Here is an 18,209-nt window from a genome sequence, read left to right on the forward strand (position 1 = left end):
GTATCAACGATCGAAGGTTGGCAATAGCTGAAAATCAGTTCCACCACAACAAACTTCTAAATTGAGAGATTGAGTCGTAGTTGTCTTTCATGTTTCTTTTCTTATAAATCGGAAACATATTATGGCTTATCAGAAGGGCGTAAATGTATCTGTGGCCGGTAATAGGCGGAACATGTATCGAAATGGCAATATCACAGCAGCAGAACATCGTTTGGGCAAAATATCAAAACCAACTGGACCAACCGAAGAAGAGATTGCGCGTTGAGATGGTGTGATGGTGCTGAGTCACCCACAATTATGATGAGGAAAAATTATCCATGATTTCATTTCTTTCACGTTTCAGTTCATCGGAAACGGTGTCAATATCAACCAAATAGTCTGGTACACATGTTGGTCAAAACAAATGTATGTTTCCGTAAGATCAGCCCGTTGTTGGGGCCATGGAGTGCGATCCTCTCGTTTAATAAACAATGTGCACTCGCTTGGCTGTGGATAAACAACAGTAAAGCACATGAAGACTGGACAAATCAAGCATCCGAAAGATATTCAATTTGCAAAAAAGAGCTAACCGCGGTGGAGGTTGGTACTCGGATTCTGATGGCTTTTCCGCAAACGTGACCTTTAAGTGGTCTTGTTGTGTAGGGGTTATCACGCCTATCTAGAGAGTAGGAGGTTGAGGGTTCGAGTCCCTCCAAGACACGTGGATTTTTTTTTCTCGCAAATTTCATATCAATTTGTCCATTTCGAAACATGTGCTGTGTGTAGTAATATATAGTCTAAACATTTAAAATATAAATTCTCAATATACCCAAATATTGTTTTGTAATTAAAATGATAATCGTAATAGAAAAAGAAAAATCGAATCAAATTTGGGAAGCGCCCATTTCTATATGACAAAAAAACGTCATACGACGTGACATCAGATCTGAACGATTGATGCGTCTACCCATCACTAATGTAACATGTTCATGATTGACATACATACGGGTGCACGTATCACAGCTTTCTCGGTTTTTCGGCAGATGCTGACTGAAAGCATCCGGATGGAGAATGCTCCGCTCTGACATGGGTAAGCGGGTGGCGCCGCCCCCATTAGTCGGAGCGTGGGAGCTACAGAATCTCAGCAACGACCAACACTCAAGAAAATTGACTCCTTAAAAGTATGTGTATTTGCTCATACTTTGCTGAAATACGCCTTCTCATTGAATTAATATGATTCAAATGGTCATCATACGTGCGGCACATTCCTTGCATTTGACAAATACATTTAATTCAAGCCTTACTCGACGACCAAAAGCTGTTGAAAACGAGTTGAGAAAAAATGGCGTCTCGTGAAAACTTTCGTTGCTGAGCCTAAAGCAGAAAAATGTAAGTACGGTACGGTACGGTAACGCTTCCGTGTCTTTCGCGTCCCATTTCGGCATTCAAATTTGTAAGTAATTCACAAGTTATTCCCTTTATTTAATTATTAAAATTACGATTAGACTGAAAAATTACCATTCCAGGTACTGCCTGCAATTACACCAAAATAAGTTAGTCAAATGCGGGACATTGCAGATAGCGTGAGGGAGGAGAACAACCCAAAAAGCAACTACCAGCTTGAAAGCCAGCTATTTTTAGAGAGGCGAACATGGCATCCAGCGCTTCTCGAAACAACTCTGCTCAGAACAGTTTACGGCCGCTGCTATCTATATGCAATAATTAGTCTCGGCGAAAGTCATCCTGCGTTCGATAAATAATCAAAAACTATGAGTTCTCATATGCAAACATTTTATCAATAAAATTTCATTACATATCACATTCGTAGTTTGATTAAGAGGAAAAATAAACATTAGAAAACCGAAACTATTCAAGAATAAACACGAAAATCCAGCAATCAGAAATCATTTTTACTGCAAATGTACTCCATAAACTGACTTCTTGAAAAGTATGTGTCAACATTATGGATTTCATTTTAATAAACAATGTATTTGATAGAAACAAATATTGGCGATAATTCATTGATTTCACACATACCTTTCATGAGTATAACCGCATTGCAAAAATCCATGTGGGTTGGCACATGAATGGAATGACCTTTTTTACTTGAGTTAACATGGCTTTACACGCGGGCGATCGATAAATACTAACTTGCTCTGCTTGACTTCCTATATAACCGATAGTATACTATAGCATTGGTAGATTTAACAGTTCAATATTTTCTACTGAAAATCACTAACTAATTTTCTTAATTTTACCAATCGTTTTTCAATTTTACCAACGATTTTTTCTTCTGTGTAGATCACATCAGTCAGTGCACGTTGAACCATATATGGTTCAACAAAATGAACTTTGAAATCTACCAATGCCAAAAATGTCACCTCGCAAGAACTTTGACAAGACGAACATTTTTAAAATAACATTTTCCTCTTAAAACGAGAGGTGCATTCTACATTAGAATCAACAAGTGATACTTTCAAAATAACACATTATGTTCATTCTTAATTTTACGTGCGCATTTTTAATTTAGGTTTTCCAAAATAATAAGTTAAACAAATTAAAAATTGTTCATTCTGTTATTATTTTATGATATCTTTATTTTATTATTTATATTATTCCGCATGCAGCTTCCTCCCGTTTACATATTTGCTTATATTCTATTCCTTTGGATCGAGTTAATTGCTTTCCGGGATCTTGCGGCGAATGTTCGGTCTACGTTGAATATTCTGGGAACAAAAGTTAATATTACCATCCTGAATTTACTAGCTCAATATTTAAAACTCACGTAAAGAAAGCGCAGTCATCGTTGAGTTCCAGCAGCCGGACGCTCGACTCCAGGTATAGGTGCTTGAAGATTTATCCTGCGGAGAGCTATGTTCCGTCAACGTCTTCGGCTATCGATAAATGAAAGGCAAGACTATGGGATCGTTCAAAAATTACGTCCATCGTCCATCGGTTTCTCTCCCCCCTCTTGGCACAATCTGTCACAAATCACTGACCCCCTCCCCCTGTACGAACAACTATAAAATATTGAATGGTTCGTTTTCTTTGTACACCACTTTTACAAGAAATTTAGTGGGAATTAATTCCCTCAGCAGCAAATTAAAAGCAAAATAAATATTATTAACTTAGTCACAAACTGTCACAAATTCTAGAACCCCCTCCCCCCTCAAATCTTGGACGTAATTTTTGAACAATCCCTATGAAGTTTAAATGGCATAAAAGAGTCAGAAAAATATTTACCTGCAGGTAACTACATGTGGGCTCCATGCAATCCGTCGATGGCAGGGTCGAAAGTGTTATACTGCTCCTTATCGCGTTCCATCTTAGAATATTGTTCTGAGATATGGAGCCCAAACTACAACCACGGCGTTGAAAGAATTGAGTCGATACAACGCAGGTTTTTGCGCTTCGCACTACGTAAGTTACCCTGGAGAAACCCTGTTCAACTGCCGAATTACCACGATCGTCGTCAACTAAATTATCTGGAGCCCCTGCATGTGCGTAGGAATACGGCGAGGGCTTTGTTTATTGCTGAAGCCCTTCAAGGTCGCTTAGAATGTCCAGCGCTTCTTGGGCAAGTGAACATCAACGTTGCCCATCGGTCTTTGAGAAGTAACTCCTTGCTCCGTTTACCGTTTCAACGTACCAATTACAGCATGTGCGGTGCGACTGGACTGCAAAGGATATTTAATAAAGTCGCTTCAGCGTTCGACTTTAATGTAAGTCGCCTAAACCTAAGACGTCGGTGTTCCAGTTTGCTTCTCGTGCTGTGGGGTGCCTGTTGATATACATATAAATAAATATGTTCTGGTAGAGAAAAAAAAGCCGCATTCAGGGTTTGAAGCCAGAGGAGAATGAAAAAATCTCTCACTTATCATGGCTTTATACACTCCCGATAGGTAGCATACAGTGGGAGACGTTTTTCGGAAGCTTTTGCGATAATGAACTGATTCGGGGGGCTATACCTCATGATAACTTTCAAAAAGCCCTAATTGCCAAATCCTGTCCGCAAATGATTTAAACCAGTTATGACAGCACGAATACGGATTTCCGGATAAACTGATACTGTTGGTCAAGGCAACGATGGATCGGTGCAACGATGGATCGGTGCAACGATGCCGCCGCCGCACAGTGGGACCAATTCCAAAAAAGACGGTCAAAAATGTTAGAAGTGAATAAAATGGTCTAGCAGGCCACATATTATGATATTTCATTGAATGGATGGTTCATCTTCTCGACATCACCGACCCGTAAGCTAGAGATCCACTACCGGAACGAGAGGTGGGGCACCAGTCGTCGCAAGCACGCTAACGTTCTCAAAGACAACGTGCTTGCACCAAGTGGTGCCTCATCAAATATCAATGGCTAGCGCCGCCAGTGTAGAGTTCTATTTCTATGAGCACTTTCACAGGTATTCCTTTAATTACCAATTTCTGTCGTCGCCTCACTGCAGTGCTAACGGAAAAATGTATTCTATCATTAGACATTGTAAACATATAGAATGGATTTTATTTCGTTCCTACACAAAGTAAAGCTGTAGAGGCGCAAATCATTTCTTGATATTACGGTTCATGTGAAAAACTCATGATCTTTTTACAGAGTAAGTATGGAAAATTAGACGTAGGGATCAAATAAAATACTCTCCCTGCATTGCGACTAAACATGACATGACTTGATAGTTGTCCTACTTCCTTTAACAATATTTTCAAAATCTCAGAGCGCAAGTGCCTGTAAAAACTCATGATCACGTGGAATTTCCTTAATTAAAGTATGCGTGAGACAAGAACAAATGGTACTAGGGGGCCGTACACATATTACGTATGCCCTGATGGGGGAAGGGGATCTGTCGTTTTACCTACATATAAATAAAAAAATCATTTGTATGTAAGAAATCTTACATGAAGGGTTGAAAAAACCAGAAATAACGCTTACGTAATAAGTGTACGACCCCTAGACAATTTTCAGCTGATGTCGCACCATTGTATTGGGGTAAATGAGAAGAAGAAGGAGAAGAGAAAACATATTGTGCGTTGCTTTTTATCAAAATTGATTGGCAAGACCGAAATGACCACTGTCGGTAAAACCGAAATAACTGAGCGGGCGGAGGCTGGCGGAACCTAATTTCTGCAGGATTGGATTCCTGACAAAAAAAATGAAACTACAGTGTGAATTTCATTGATGGGTACCGATGGGTACCTTTTTGAATTTCACAATGAATATAGCAAGGAGATAATACAATAATTATTTTATACATAATAAAGACCGAGTATTTTCTGCGCGATCAAAAATAATTTACGAACGTATATGCGTGGCTTTATTAGTTTTTGGACTACACTTTGTGATGGTGCCAAATATAATAGGTTTGGGTGATGTATACGTCGTGGCAAACATAATGAAGCAGTAAGATAAATGTTACAAGATTTAACAGAATTAAAAATCGACAACATGCTCAACTTGTATTGACTGTAAAGGTAAGATCCACCCGAATAAAATGAGTCAAAACTATGTTAACATCATCGTCAAGTATTCTACTAACACCCCATGACTCAAGTTATCAATTTGGATCATTTTGAAAAAATGGTTCTTGACCGTCTTTTTGAAGATTGGTCCTTCTGTGCGCCGCCGTACCAAACTAACTATCTACAAAACGCTCATTAGGTCGGTAGACGTAAGCAACGTAAGGGTTCAAGGATGAGTAAACATTTTTTCGCATTTATTTACATTCTCTACATAACATTTTGTAAAAGAGACAGGGAATCTGAAACCAGTAAATTGCAATCTTTTGTGATCCTTTAACACATTTGGTACGACGAAAAGTTCCCTCATCGCATTTCATATCCAACTGATTTTCCCGCCCGATTGAAATTATCCTTACTGCGCATGATTCCCCTTCGAGCCATCTGAATGTGAAACAACAGAAACCAGCCTAGCTGTCTGTCAAAAGGTCCTGTCATCAACGGTTGCCCATCACTTCGAAGGACACTATGTATTGTGAAAAACATTCACTGATGCGAATCTAAGCGTATCCTGCTGATATCATTGTGTATCGAGACGAGAAAGGATTCACCCATATTTTCCCTCATCCTGTGGTGAAACTAAAAATGGTTTGTCGGTGCAAAATTCCAATCTAATTAACGTCGCGCGGATAACACGATACAAATCAAGTGATTGGAGTTTGAAAAATAAGTGGAAAATCAATTTGGAAAATCGGAGTTATTTTGCTTAGAGAAAAGTGGAAAATTATGGTTCACCGAGCTTATCATGACATTGGAGTTAATGTGGTGAATGCTTGCTTGGAAAGTTTTCTTCGTGTGTTTTGTGTCACCGAAAAAGAATAAAGAAAACAATTTAGCATAAAAAGTAAGTAAATCTTGGAACATTAGAATAATTAAATTTCGAATTTGCTTTTTCTGAATGGTGATGACAAAGCTAGAAATATATTTTTCTTCTTTTTGTAGTTGGTTTTGGATTTAGGAATGCCCCTTTGAAAAAAAAACAGATGTATCGTTTGGTTTTCCCATCCGTACGCTTTTCCAGCGCAACCTTGTTGATATAATCGAGAGCTTTGCTTTCGTGCACTGACACTGCTGCTGTGTGAGTGCGCGTGTTTGCGCTGCAGCTTATAAGGTCTGAAAGTGTTTGCTTCCTGTCTTAATTAGGATATTAAATTTCTTTTTCCGCTGTGTGGAACATATGTATGCTGTGCATAATTGAGATATCTCTGCGTGTTCCGTTCGCGTGACCCGTAATCGGTAATGACTGTGAGTGGAAAAGCGTGTAGGCAGTAATTTCGAAAATTCTTTTTATAAATCTTGCTTTGGTCAGAGGAATAAAAACATGGGAAACTATTCTATTATCCAACTCACACTTCAATATTCATCTTATCTCAAAGCCGAAAAAACTCCTATTTGGGTTTGCCATGAGACGAGTACCACAAAAGTTCAACTCAATGGACGCAGTGGTTCTACGCCCCAACAAAAAAAATGTACCTTTTCTATTCAATTACATTCTTTGGGGGTCAAGAATGGAATTGAATGGAACAATACAAATTTGTCTAATGACATCATTCCACTAAAATCTCTGAAAATAATTTTCAATTCAATCTTTCAATCAATTAAAAAATGGTTTTGTAATTGATGGTTGCCGATTCGTCGTAACCGTTGTGTGGTGCTCTTAGGGAACATCCATAAGTTACGTAACGCTTATAATGGGAAGGGGTTTCCTGAAGTGTGACAATCCGTACAAAATTTTCATGTTCCTTGCAAAAAACTTGACATAGGGAAGATGGGGGCGATTTTAGTGTTACGTAATTAATGGATCTTCACTTAGAGATTTTATTTATTTGCTCATACTAAGGCTGGAGTGGCCTGTGCAGAACATAAAAGTCTTCTTAATTCAGCTCAGTCCATGGCTGCACGTCGTCAACCACGAAGTCTACAGAGGGTCCGCGAAAAGTCCTCCACCTTGCTCGCTGCGCATCTTGCCTTCTTGTGCCCATCAAATCGCTGTCGAGAACCATTTCCACCGGATTACTACCGACATTCTGGCTATGTGCCCGGCCCATCGCAGTCGTCTGATTTAAACGGCGTGAATGATGGATGGTTTTCCCAACAGACGTGTTGATGACAAGTCTAAACCAGTTAGTATCGCTCTTCAGTCTGAAGTGGGCTTCCTCCATCTTCTCAAAGTTACGTGACATAATATATATGTCGTCGGCGAAATCAAAAAATTGTACGGACTTGATGAAAATCGTACCACTGACCTTCGTATTACTCCCTCCGAAGCGATGTTGAATAAAAACCTAAACCCCTTGAAAGGAGGCTTCCGAGCCTCTTGAAAGGAGGCTTCCGAGCCTCTTGAAAGGAGGCTTCCGAGCCTCTTGAAAGGAGGCTTCCGAGCCTCTTAAAAGAAGGCTTCCGAGCCTCTTGAAAGGAGGCTTCCGAGCCTCTTGAAAGGAGGCTTCCGAGCCTCTTGAAAGGAGGCTTCCGAGCCTCTTGAAAGGAGGCTTCCGAGCCTCTTGAAAGGAGGCTTCCGAGCCTCTTGAAAGGAGGCTTCCGAGCCTCTTGAAAGGAGGCTTCCAGGCCTCTTGAAAGGAGGCTTCCAGGCCTCTTGAAAGGAGGCTTGAGCCTCTTGAAGGAGGCTTCCAGGCCTCTTGAAAGGGGGCTTCTGAGCCTCTTGAAAGGAGGCTGAGCCTCTTGAAAGGAGGCTTCCTGAGCCTCTTGAAAGGAGGCTTCCAGGCCTCTTGAAAGGATGCTTCTGAGCCTCTTGAAAGGAGGCTTCCAGACCTCTTGAAAGGAGGCTTGAGGCCTCTTGAAAGGAGGCTTCAGGCCTCTTGAAAGGAGGCTTCGAGCTCTCTTGAAAGGAGGCTTCCAGGCCTCTTGAAAGGAGGCTCTGAGCCTCTTGAAAGGAGGCTTCTGAACCTCTTGAAAGGAGGCTTCCAGGCCTCTTGAAAGGAGGCTTCTGAGCCTCTTGAAAGGAGGCTTCCAGAGCCTCTTGAAAGGAGGCCTGAGCCTCTTGAAAGGAGGCCCTGAGCCTCTTGAAAGGAGGCTCTGAGCCTCTTGAAAGGAGGCTTGAGCCTCTTGAAAGGAGGCTTCTGAGCCTCTTGAAAGGAGGCTTCTGAGCCTCTTGAAAGGAGGCTTCCGAGCCTCTTGAAAGGAGGCTTCCGAGCCTCTTGAAAGGAGGCTTCCGAGTCTCTTGAAAGACCCTACGAGCCTCTTGAAAGGAGGCTTCCGAGCCTCTTGAAAGGAGGCTTCCGAGCCTCTTGAGAGACCCTACGAGCCATGTTATGGAAGGCTTCCGAGACACTTAAAAGGAGCATTCTGAGTATCTAGAAAGGAAGCTGTTGAGCCTCTTGAAAATACGCATCCAAGCCTCTCAAAAATATAATTCAGAGCATGGGAGGTTTTCGAGTTTTTGAAAGAAGGCTTACAAGCCGCTTGAAAAGAGTCTTCCGACCATATTGAATGGCGGCTTTTTAGCCACTTAAAAGGAGGCATTGGAGTATCTTGAATGAACGCTTCCAAGCCTCTTGAAAGAAAAAATCCAAGCCTCTTGAAATGAGCCTTCCGAGCCTTTTTAAAAGAGTCTTCCGAGCCTTTTAAAAGAAGACTTCCAAGCCTGTTGAAAGAGGTCGTACACTAATTACGTAAGCACTTACGGAGGGAGAAGGTCTTCCATTTTTTTACGCTCCATATAAATAAAAAAATATTTGTATGGGAAACATCTTACAGGGGGGGAGGGGGGTTAAAAAACCCAAAAAATGCTTACGTAATTAGTGTACGGCCCCAAAGGAGGCTTTGGAGCTTTTTAAAAGAGCCCGAGTAGCAAACTTCTCATAGTTTCTGTAACTCATATACGACCAAATCGAGTCACACAAGTGCTGCTGCAACGAAAGCAGTAGGATTTGTCCTGCTAGAGAGTCTTCCGAGCCTTTAAAAGAAGGCTTCCAAGCCATTTAAAAGGAGGCTTCGGAGTATCTTGAATGGACGCTTCCAAGCCTCTTGAAAAAAGAATTCCGAGTCTTTTAAAGGAAGGCTTCGAGCCTTTTGAAGAAGGCTTCTGAACTACTCGAAAGGAGGCTTCTGATCCTCTTGGAAGAAGCTTTCCGAGCTTTTTTAAGAGAGCCTTCCGAGCCTTTTGATGGATGCTTTCAAACCACTTTAAAAGAGGTTTCTGAGCCTCTTGAAAGAAGGCTTTCGAGCCACTTAAAATAAGGCTTCTGAGTACAGACCCCATTCGATTTTGGCATCACGTTCGGAATATTTATGTTGCCAAAATCGAATTTTTTTTTTCTCGTGATACTTCATTTTTTTCACTTTTTGTGACATTTTTTCACTCTTTGTGACGCTAGACACACTGTGACCCTTTCTACGCGAATTTTGAAATATAAACGTTTACAGTAAAAAAAATTACGCGGCTTTTTTTCCATTTTTTTTTGTCGGTTCCGGAGTCTAACCAATTTCGTTTACGAAAATTTCTATATTTAGACATTTATCTCGAAAAAAAAAACTTACGCGTCCTTTTTACAATTTTTTTTTACGTCGTATGAGGGGTCAAACCACTTGTTTTACGATGATTACGATATTTACGTAGGGAGCGGCACCATTTGGGCAGCAGCCCTTATTCCCGTCCGCAACGTTAATAACTTGACCGCGTTCCAATCAAATGGCTTGATTGTTTGTACATCACTAGATATCGACAGGCACTAACCATGTTCTAAAAAACAAGTAATTCGGTAGTAATGCGCTCGAGTAATAAACGTCGCTGACGGGAATAGGGGGTGCTGTCCAAATGGTTCTCTACCCTATTTACGTTATTGACGATATTACGCAATAAGAAAATTAAAAAAATTGTGTTGCCCAAATCGAATAGTTGTTGCCAAAATCGAATGTTGCCAAAACCGAATGTTGCCAAAAGGGAAGATCCGTTAACTACGTAACGCAAAAATTGGCCATTTTCAACCCCCCTCCCCCCTATGTCACACTTTTTGTATGAAACATTTGAAAATTTTGTATGGATTGTCACACTTCAAGCAAACGCCCTCCATCAAAGCGTTACGTAATTTATGGATGTTCCCATATCTAATGAGGTCTGTATCTTGAAAGGACGCTTTTTGAAAGAAGAATTCCGAGCCTCTTGAACGGAGCCTCCCGAGTCTTTTGAAAAGAGCTTTCCGAGCCTTTAAAAAAGGAGAAAAGAAAAAAAAAGAGTGTTTAAAGAAGAAAGCTTAAAAGAAGACCTCCGAATCTGTAGAAAGGATGCTTTCAAGCCTCTTGAAAGGAGGCTTTCGAACCTTTAAAAAATGCTTTCCAAGCCCCTTGAAAAAAGGCTTCCGGGCCTCTGAAAGAAAATTTCCAAACCTCCTAAAATGAGGCTTCCGGGTGACTTGAAAGGAGGCCTCCGGGCCTCTTGAAAAGAGGCTTCCGAACCTTTTAAAAAAGGCTTCCGAACCTCTTGAAAGAGTCCATCGAGCTGCTTGGAAGATGGCTTCCGAGAAACGTAGAAGGATGCTTCCAATTCTCTTGCAACGAAGCAACTGAGCTTTTCGGAAAAAAGTCTTCAAGCCTCTCAAATAAAGGCTTCCGAGTCTGTAGACTCTAGATTTTAGATAATAATTATATTCGTTACATATTATTCAACATTCTGTTTTGATCAGGTTTTTAAAATTTGTTCATTCGAGATTTTACCCTTCTGATCTTTTGTTCGACGGCCCTTCATCCTGCTGTTAACTCGTTATCCAAGTAAACGCGAATTTATTATTGTCACACCAGAAACGATGCTTAAAATTGTGTTCGGTTTCGTATTGACAAGCGACATCGAAGTATGAATACGGCATGAACCATTTTTTAAATGTGATAACAACCATTTGGTTACGCATGTGGACCTTATGGCCCAAAACTCTGGATGATGGGACGGTTATTGAATTATTCAATTTGGATCTACGGATTAACAAGGGTATGAACCAAAAAAGAGATAACAGATCTTTAGTTACACGGTTAGACCTCAAGGCCCATAATCCAGGGAATTCTTGGATGATCTGGAACGTAACAGTAAGCGTATCCAATTTGATTCTACGGATAAAAAGGACATGAACTATTTTTGAAAAGAGATAATAGACCTTTGGCTGCGCGTGTGGACACCAGGAAATACTTCGATGACCTGAGATGGAACAATTCTTGAAGGCAAATATTGAAGTTGTAAAACAACTACTAAGTTCTTTGGATTTCAAAGAAAGCTTTCTCACGTTAATAAAGAATAATAAAAAGAAAGCCTTCTTATGAGATCACTTAAAAAGGAGGACGTAAAACAAAGTGACTTATAAAATGATTTTTTTTTCTCATTCATGAATCAAACTATCGAAAAATATTGAGCTGGATTTCAAAATAATTCAATTTAATAGCATGTCTGCTGATTCTCGGTAGTTCTCACATAATGGAACAATAGAAAAAAGTGAGTTTGTAAATATGGAGCCTAATTAAGTGGTATTACTAGCTCCGCGCCATGATGAAGGTGGCTGGATTTCGACATCTCTGACTATAAATTGTACAAATCATGCGGCCCGCCACGTGATAAACAAATGCATTAACAATTTACTTGTCCCGTAAGCCTTGCGATTATAAACTACATATAATAGTGCTTTGTAAAATCTATGTTGCGAGGCAGAAATGTCCCACTGGGATAAAGGACATACGAAGAATAACAAACACGCTGGTGCTGTGCTCCATCCTCTATGAATTTATTTACTTACTGATTATGCAGACCGGCCTTCACAACTATGATTGAAAAACAAAACAAAATCCATAACATGTGTAAGTGTTGAAGAAATATTGCACTCAGGTGTTGCATAGAAATTGGATTGTGTAAATCGGGGCAGTTCAAGGGTAAATGCCCTCTGGTGCGTTAGCCAATATGCTCCGTGATAGTATTTGGGCTCCGGAGAGATTAAGCATAGTTCAATATTTCATCATTAAACGTGCCTAATCGTAATTTGCGGTGCACCTTTTCTGCTATAGAGATTGCTGACGTTTAATCACCTTTCTCTTTCAAGCTCCTACGAAGGATAGGGTTTGTTTTCATCGGGAAACGTTTCCCGATGAAAACAAACCACATTCTTCCTATGCGCTTGAAAGAGAAAGGTGATTAAACGTCAGCAACCCTTATGTGACTCTTAAACGATTTATAGTGGAACTGAAGTTATATCATAATCTATCCAAATATGTGTTGCTGTTTCTCTACAGCATAAATCAATCAGCATGTAGGGGAAAATGGGCCCCCTAGTAGTGGAATTTTGCTCTTCCTGCCATAACATCTTAAGGTTCTTTCTAACAACAACTTTCTTACAACAAACAAGTTTTCCATTTTTCTGTTAAAAAGCTCGATGATTACTACTCGTTAGCACCATTTTTGGAAAATGGCGTATATGTCACTTTTTATTATTCACTCACGACTTCTTATTAATTCTCACTCCTTATTCGGCCTAATGACAATTCAACCTAATGGCCTGATACCGGTTGTTCAGCTGGGGCTTCTGGATTACCGGCTTTAGCAGGGTTTGCCCATTTTTTTCAAGAGAAGGGAGATTACAATTTCCCAGTAACATTTGGGTTTTATAATGGTTTTTAAGAAGCCTTGTAGAGTAAATAATGGTTCTCATGACAAAAATGTTACTTGGGGTTCGAGCATGAAAAACGACATCAACAGAATGCCCGTCTTTAGTTTGTCAGTAACTCAGTCCAGAGGGTAAATTGCAAAATGTGTTGAATGGTGGGCTTCTAGTGTGAAGGTTTCTCTACAACTTTGCCTAATCATTCATTGTTTGAATTCCGCTAGTTGCAATAACTTAAACTATGTGATTGGAATTTCGTTATCAAGTTGATCTCTCAGCAGAGAGCAGTAGAATTCCCACTAGTCAATCACTTGTGAGTTACTTGATAAACTATACATATAATGTACACTGGATTTTGTTTTTACACGATTTACATTTTCTCAATTTTTTACTCATTCTAAATGTTTAACGTATAACGTATATCATGTGATTTTTCTTTGATTTATTCTGGATTTTTTGAAACATGTTGCGAAGAGTTTGGTGGCAAATTGAAGTCACACGATCAAAAATACGAGCGAAAAAAAATCGTGTAAAAACAAAATCCTGTGTAATTAAATGTAATTAATTTCATTGCCATACACATAAAAAATCTTGATATTTTCAGCCATAACGAAAACAGTTCATATTTTTCGTTAATGATTTTTTTTTTGGGTGCCGACAACCGACCACCTTTTTATAAACGGCATAAAATCAACACTCAACAAAACTATTTTTAATCAAATCAAATTTCTTCACCAGTTATTAGCTTATGCCCAAGGTGAATACGAACAGGTGTAGCAGTATGCCAATTTCATGATTCAGCCATCTTGGATTTTTATATGGGGCAGCCACCAAGTTTGTTTATGTTTTGCATTGAAAATGAATTTTTCACCTCCGCGCTAATCTCTCCCATCTACTGTCGAAGTGACTGCACCCTGATATAAGAACCCTGCTTATGCCTATACTGCCGTTATACGCATAACTGTCTCATGTACATTAGAAATCCCAGCAAACATGGGACAAATATGCTTATGACGGCAGTATAGGCTTCTATTCGTATGTAAATATCACCATTTTGTTCAATTGGGCGAAAGTTGTGAACCACCTTCCCCAGATAGAAAATAGTACTTGAAAAGTGAATTAAACTTTTTTACTCATTTTTGGTATTTTGATCATTACTTCTGAGCCCATATTCCGATCCGGCCAATTTGCAATGAGAAACAACGGGACAGGATTTTCCGTCGAATTCAACCTTTTGCTAGTAAATTGGTTAAGAATAATTTCCTTAACAATGAGCTAGACCTTTTTAGTGATATGTTGGCCTTAACTTATGAGCTCATAGTGCTATCAAGCCAATAGGAAACATGATTCCTCGTCGAATATAACTGGTTCCGAGCAAATCGGATAAGGGTAAGTGCGAAAAAAGTGAGCAAGACTTTTTTGCACACACACTGCATCATCAAATGATTGTTGGTACGTTTTAGGTCAACTGCCTTTTCAGGCGCTACCATCATGCAATCGATGAACATGGAATTCCTGAGGGGAATGATTAGTTTTAACATCCAAATGGAGCTTGTTATTCTATCTATGTTGCGTCGTAGCTTGCGATAAATAATAGAAATGATAGTTGTGCGTTTCGTATTAAGCGGTGTGCCCTCGAAAACACGAGTGAATTTGGTTTTGGATTCCGGGAGGCTTGCCGAGTTGTAAAAATCCTTCACACTAGAAGGTCCACCATACACAACATTTTGAAATTTAGCCTCTGGAATGAGTTTTTGACAAACTATAGACGGGCAGACGAGGTCGAACTACGTATATGTATGTATGTATCACCCAACCAGCGGCTGGCTGATTTTAATACAGTTCTGCATAAGAACCTTACAGAAACTGTATAATAATTGGGCATATACAATTTCGGAACATTTTAATACAATTATTGTATTGAAACAATACAGATTTGTATTATTTTAATACAATATTTGTATAAAAAGCTTACAGAATTGTATATGCCCAGATTTTATACACGTAAAAAAACAACCTTATATGTTATGGCAAAAAATCATTCGAAAATACTTATACTCTTCATTATGCCACCTAATGAATGATCCCATATCAAAAAGCTAATAACATTCATAAGTTAATGAAAAGTATAAGTTTTGGAATGTATGTGACTAATGCGATGTATAAGTTTTTTCTTATATATCTCATTAAGCGTCTGCTTTGGCAAAAAAGTATTAGAAATCTTAATAATAAATAACATTGAATTTTTTTACGTGTTCAATAATTGACAGATTTGTTTTTTGGGTGTAATGTATTATTGCCATCTAGGCAGTTTGCTTGAGAATTCACTAAAAAGTTGCATTTTTTTATTGTCAAACTTTCCCAACTAAAGCCTGTATATACATAAACACTGCGTATTTTAAAAAAATCTATTATCAAAAAATAATAGCTAATTGTATAACCCTTTCGCGATTTAATTCGTGACAAACTATCTCGAAATTAGAAATAACCCAGGCTCATTATTCGTTAAATCTATGCTCGTTGGCCGAAATGATTTAAATAAGAGTGTCGTGACTCGCCACTTCCTTCTTTTTGATTTTCAAATAACATTACACTTTTGTTTGCACTACTAAAAAATACGTTAATTCCACTTGAAATTTCCCAACAAACTGATTTGAATCTCCGCGCCTGCTGCGATCAATAAATTTTTTTTAACCATGCGCATTCCTATTTTAAACATTTTTTTTTTTTCAAAATTTCACACGCGTGCTGCGATTCGAGTCGAGTTCCTTTTTCTTTTTGCATTACCCGTTTATTCAAACCTTTTCAAATATTCTACGCCCGTGTCCGTTTAAATTTGCCGTATATTTTACATCCATCGTGCCCACTGCGATCAATTCGTTATATTCATATTCCTTTTTATATAATGTTAGTTTTCTGCTATTCACCAACTAGCATCTATTAAATTCGTTTATTCATATTCTTTTTTATTCTTTGTTTTACGAAAATTACTTGTTTTGGAAAAGATATTTAATTTTGATGAGATATCAGTCAATTCCCCGTATCCATCGAATCGGCTTTGGCAACATTTCACACCCCTTTTCTCTCTACACAACTATGTGTATCAGAATTGAACAACAGTCGGTTGCGTTTGAATCACAAACATGTGCTTCTATTTGTCGTATTGAGGCAAACCCGATATCCCATCGTTATTAGCTGGTTATGGAACAACTTCTCGCAAGGGCAGCTGTTGTATAATTGGTAATACGTCCGTGTACTTAATGGAATAGTGTGGGTTCAAGTCTCACCGGCAGCCGAATCTTTTTTCGCAATATCTCATAAAAACACCTTAAAATGGCAAACTTAACTATGTGTATCAGAATTAAACATCTTTTCCAAATAAAGAAAAAATCTGACTTCCCTCACCAAGTCATCAATCAAGAAAAAGAAAATTACTTATGTTATATATTTTTTATGATAGTTCTTATTCCAATCCCTAACCTTCCCTACAAAGAGCACAATCGCCGTTCTAATTGAAGGTCAAAATCAATTGCGCCCAACTAAAAAAGTTGATGGAATTTAAGGATTAGTTTTATGCTATTATGTGTTTGGAATGGGGCCCTCCTTAGCCGTGCGGTAAGACGCGCGGCTACAAAGCAAGACCATGCTGAGGGTGGCTGGGTTCGATTCCCGGTGCCGGTCTAGGCAATTTTCGGATTGGAAATTGTCTCGACTTCCCTGGACATAAAAGTATCATCGTGTTAGCCTCATGATATACGAATGCAAAAATGGTAACTTGGCTTAGAAACCTCGTAGTTAATAACTGTGGAAGTGCTTAATGAACACTAAGCTGCGAGGCGGCTCTGTCCCCCAGTGTGGGGATGTAATGCCAATAAGAAGAAGAAGATGTGTATGGAAACAGACTTAAAATTATCTAACATGTTTAGCTGTGTGGTAGTTGCTTCGAGGTTCTTTGATAAGAAAGGAGTTTAAGAACATTGGCAGATATGAAAAAGTCGTGGATCAAAAACTTTCAATAGGAGAAGGAGGAGCAATAAGCCCTAGCTAAGCAAAGACTGCTTTAATGTCTTAGCTGTAACGATTTTCATGGGTATTTTTACCTTATGACACAGTTAAACAATATAGCTAACTGATGTTATCTAAAATTGTAGAATATCTCAAATTGAGATTCTCAATCATTTTGATAATATTCACATTTTAAAAATGTAGTGATATTTCGTTGCTGGAAAACTCATGAGGCAAAACGCATCCTAGCTGGCAGCTATTAGGGAACAACGCAACACGTGTCGGCGAATCAGCATTCGGGTATGGACAGTACATGGAGACGCGTAGTACATTGTAGGTTAGTCCTCCTAGGGCGTTTTGCCTCGCCGAAATGTTAGATTTTTCATCAAAATGTGGAAAATTTCGGTATTTCCAACTTTCTATCTTTTATTTTGACACTTTTTCGCCTAACCTACATAATATTAGGTCTAGTTTTGTTACGGCCATGCCCAATACGGTAAATATGAGGAGGTGCCCAAACAGCGTTTTGGCTCGAGGGGCGTTTTGGAGCTTCTTCCCTTAACTACATTGAAAAACATCCGACACACTGCATTCCATAACGAGAACTTCAATATCAGCATCAAAACGAGCGCTCCGATGAAAAATCTGCGCTTATAATGGGCATTTGAGCAGTGCAGTACTCACTTGGATGAAAAGAAACTACTACAGTAGAAGTGGAAATTGTCTGCAAAAGACAGTTTATAAACCACTTGACCTATAAACTTCATGATGACTGTTTTATTCCATTCTGAAAAAAATGCATCTATGATATTGTCGGCACAATGAGGAAAAACATAATTTTCGCTGTTGTACCAATGAACTCGTTGTAGATAAATACATATTCAAGTTTCATCCGTTTGAGACGGAACAACACAACACTGCTGGTTTGAGAAAATGAAGATAGTTTTTCCATCGACCAGGAAATAAATAAAAGTTTAATCCCAATTCGAGGCAAGCAATAATAACACCATTCAGAGTGCACCTCCTCTACATAGAATATCGATTTCTACAAAGCGAAATGGATACCATGGACTCGTCCTTGGAAACGGGACAAACCACTGTTGGCATCTTCAACTTT

General features: G+C 39.1%; 1 protein-coding gene across 2 annotated transcripts in view; it reads left to right on the top strand.

Annotated features, from left to right (window-relative positions):
* LOC134211490 (uncharacterized) overlaps window positions 1-18,209 on the top strand; it is a 709,859-nt gene that overhangs the window by 655,811 nt on the left and 35,839 nt on the right. The window contains exon 1 of one of the 2 annotated variants that reach the window (XM_062688382.1): window positions 5,991-6,342. The exons of the other annotated variant lie outside the window; for it this stretch is intronic. The gene's annotated coding sequence lies outside the window, so the exon portion shown is untranslated. Of the gene's footprint in view, window positions 1-5,990; window positions 6,343-18,209 lie in introns of those variants that run through there. 2 annotated transcript variants of the gene reach the window in all.

Source organism: Armigeres subalbatus, chromosome 2 (assembly GCF_024139115.2).
Source record: "Armigeres subalbatus isolate Guangzhou_Male chromosome 2, GZ_Asu_2, whole genome shotgun sequence".
Classification (NCBI taxonomy): Eukaryota; Metazoa; Arthropoda; class Insecta; order Diptera; family Culicidae; genus Armigeres; species Armigeres subalbatus.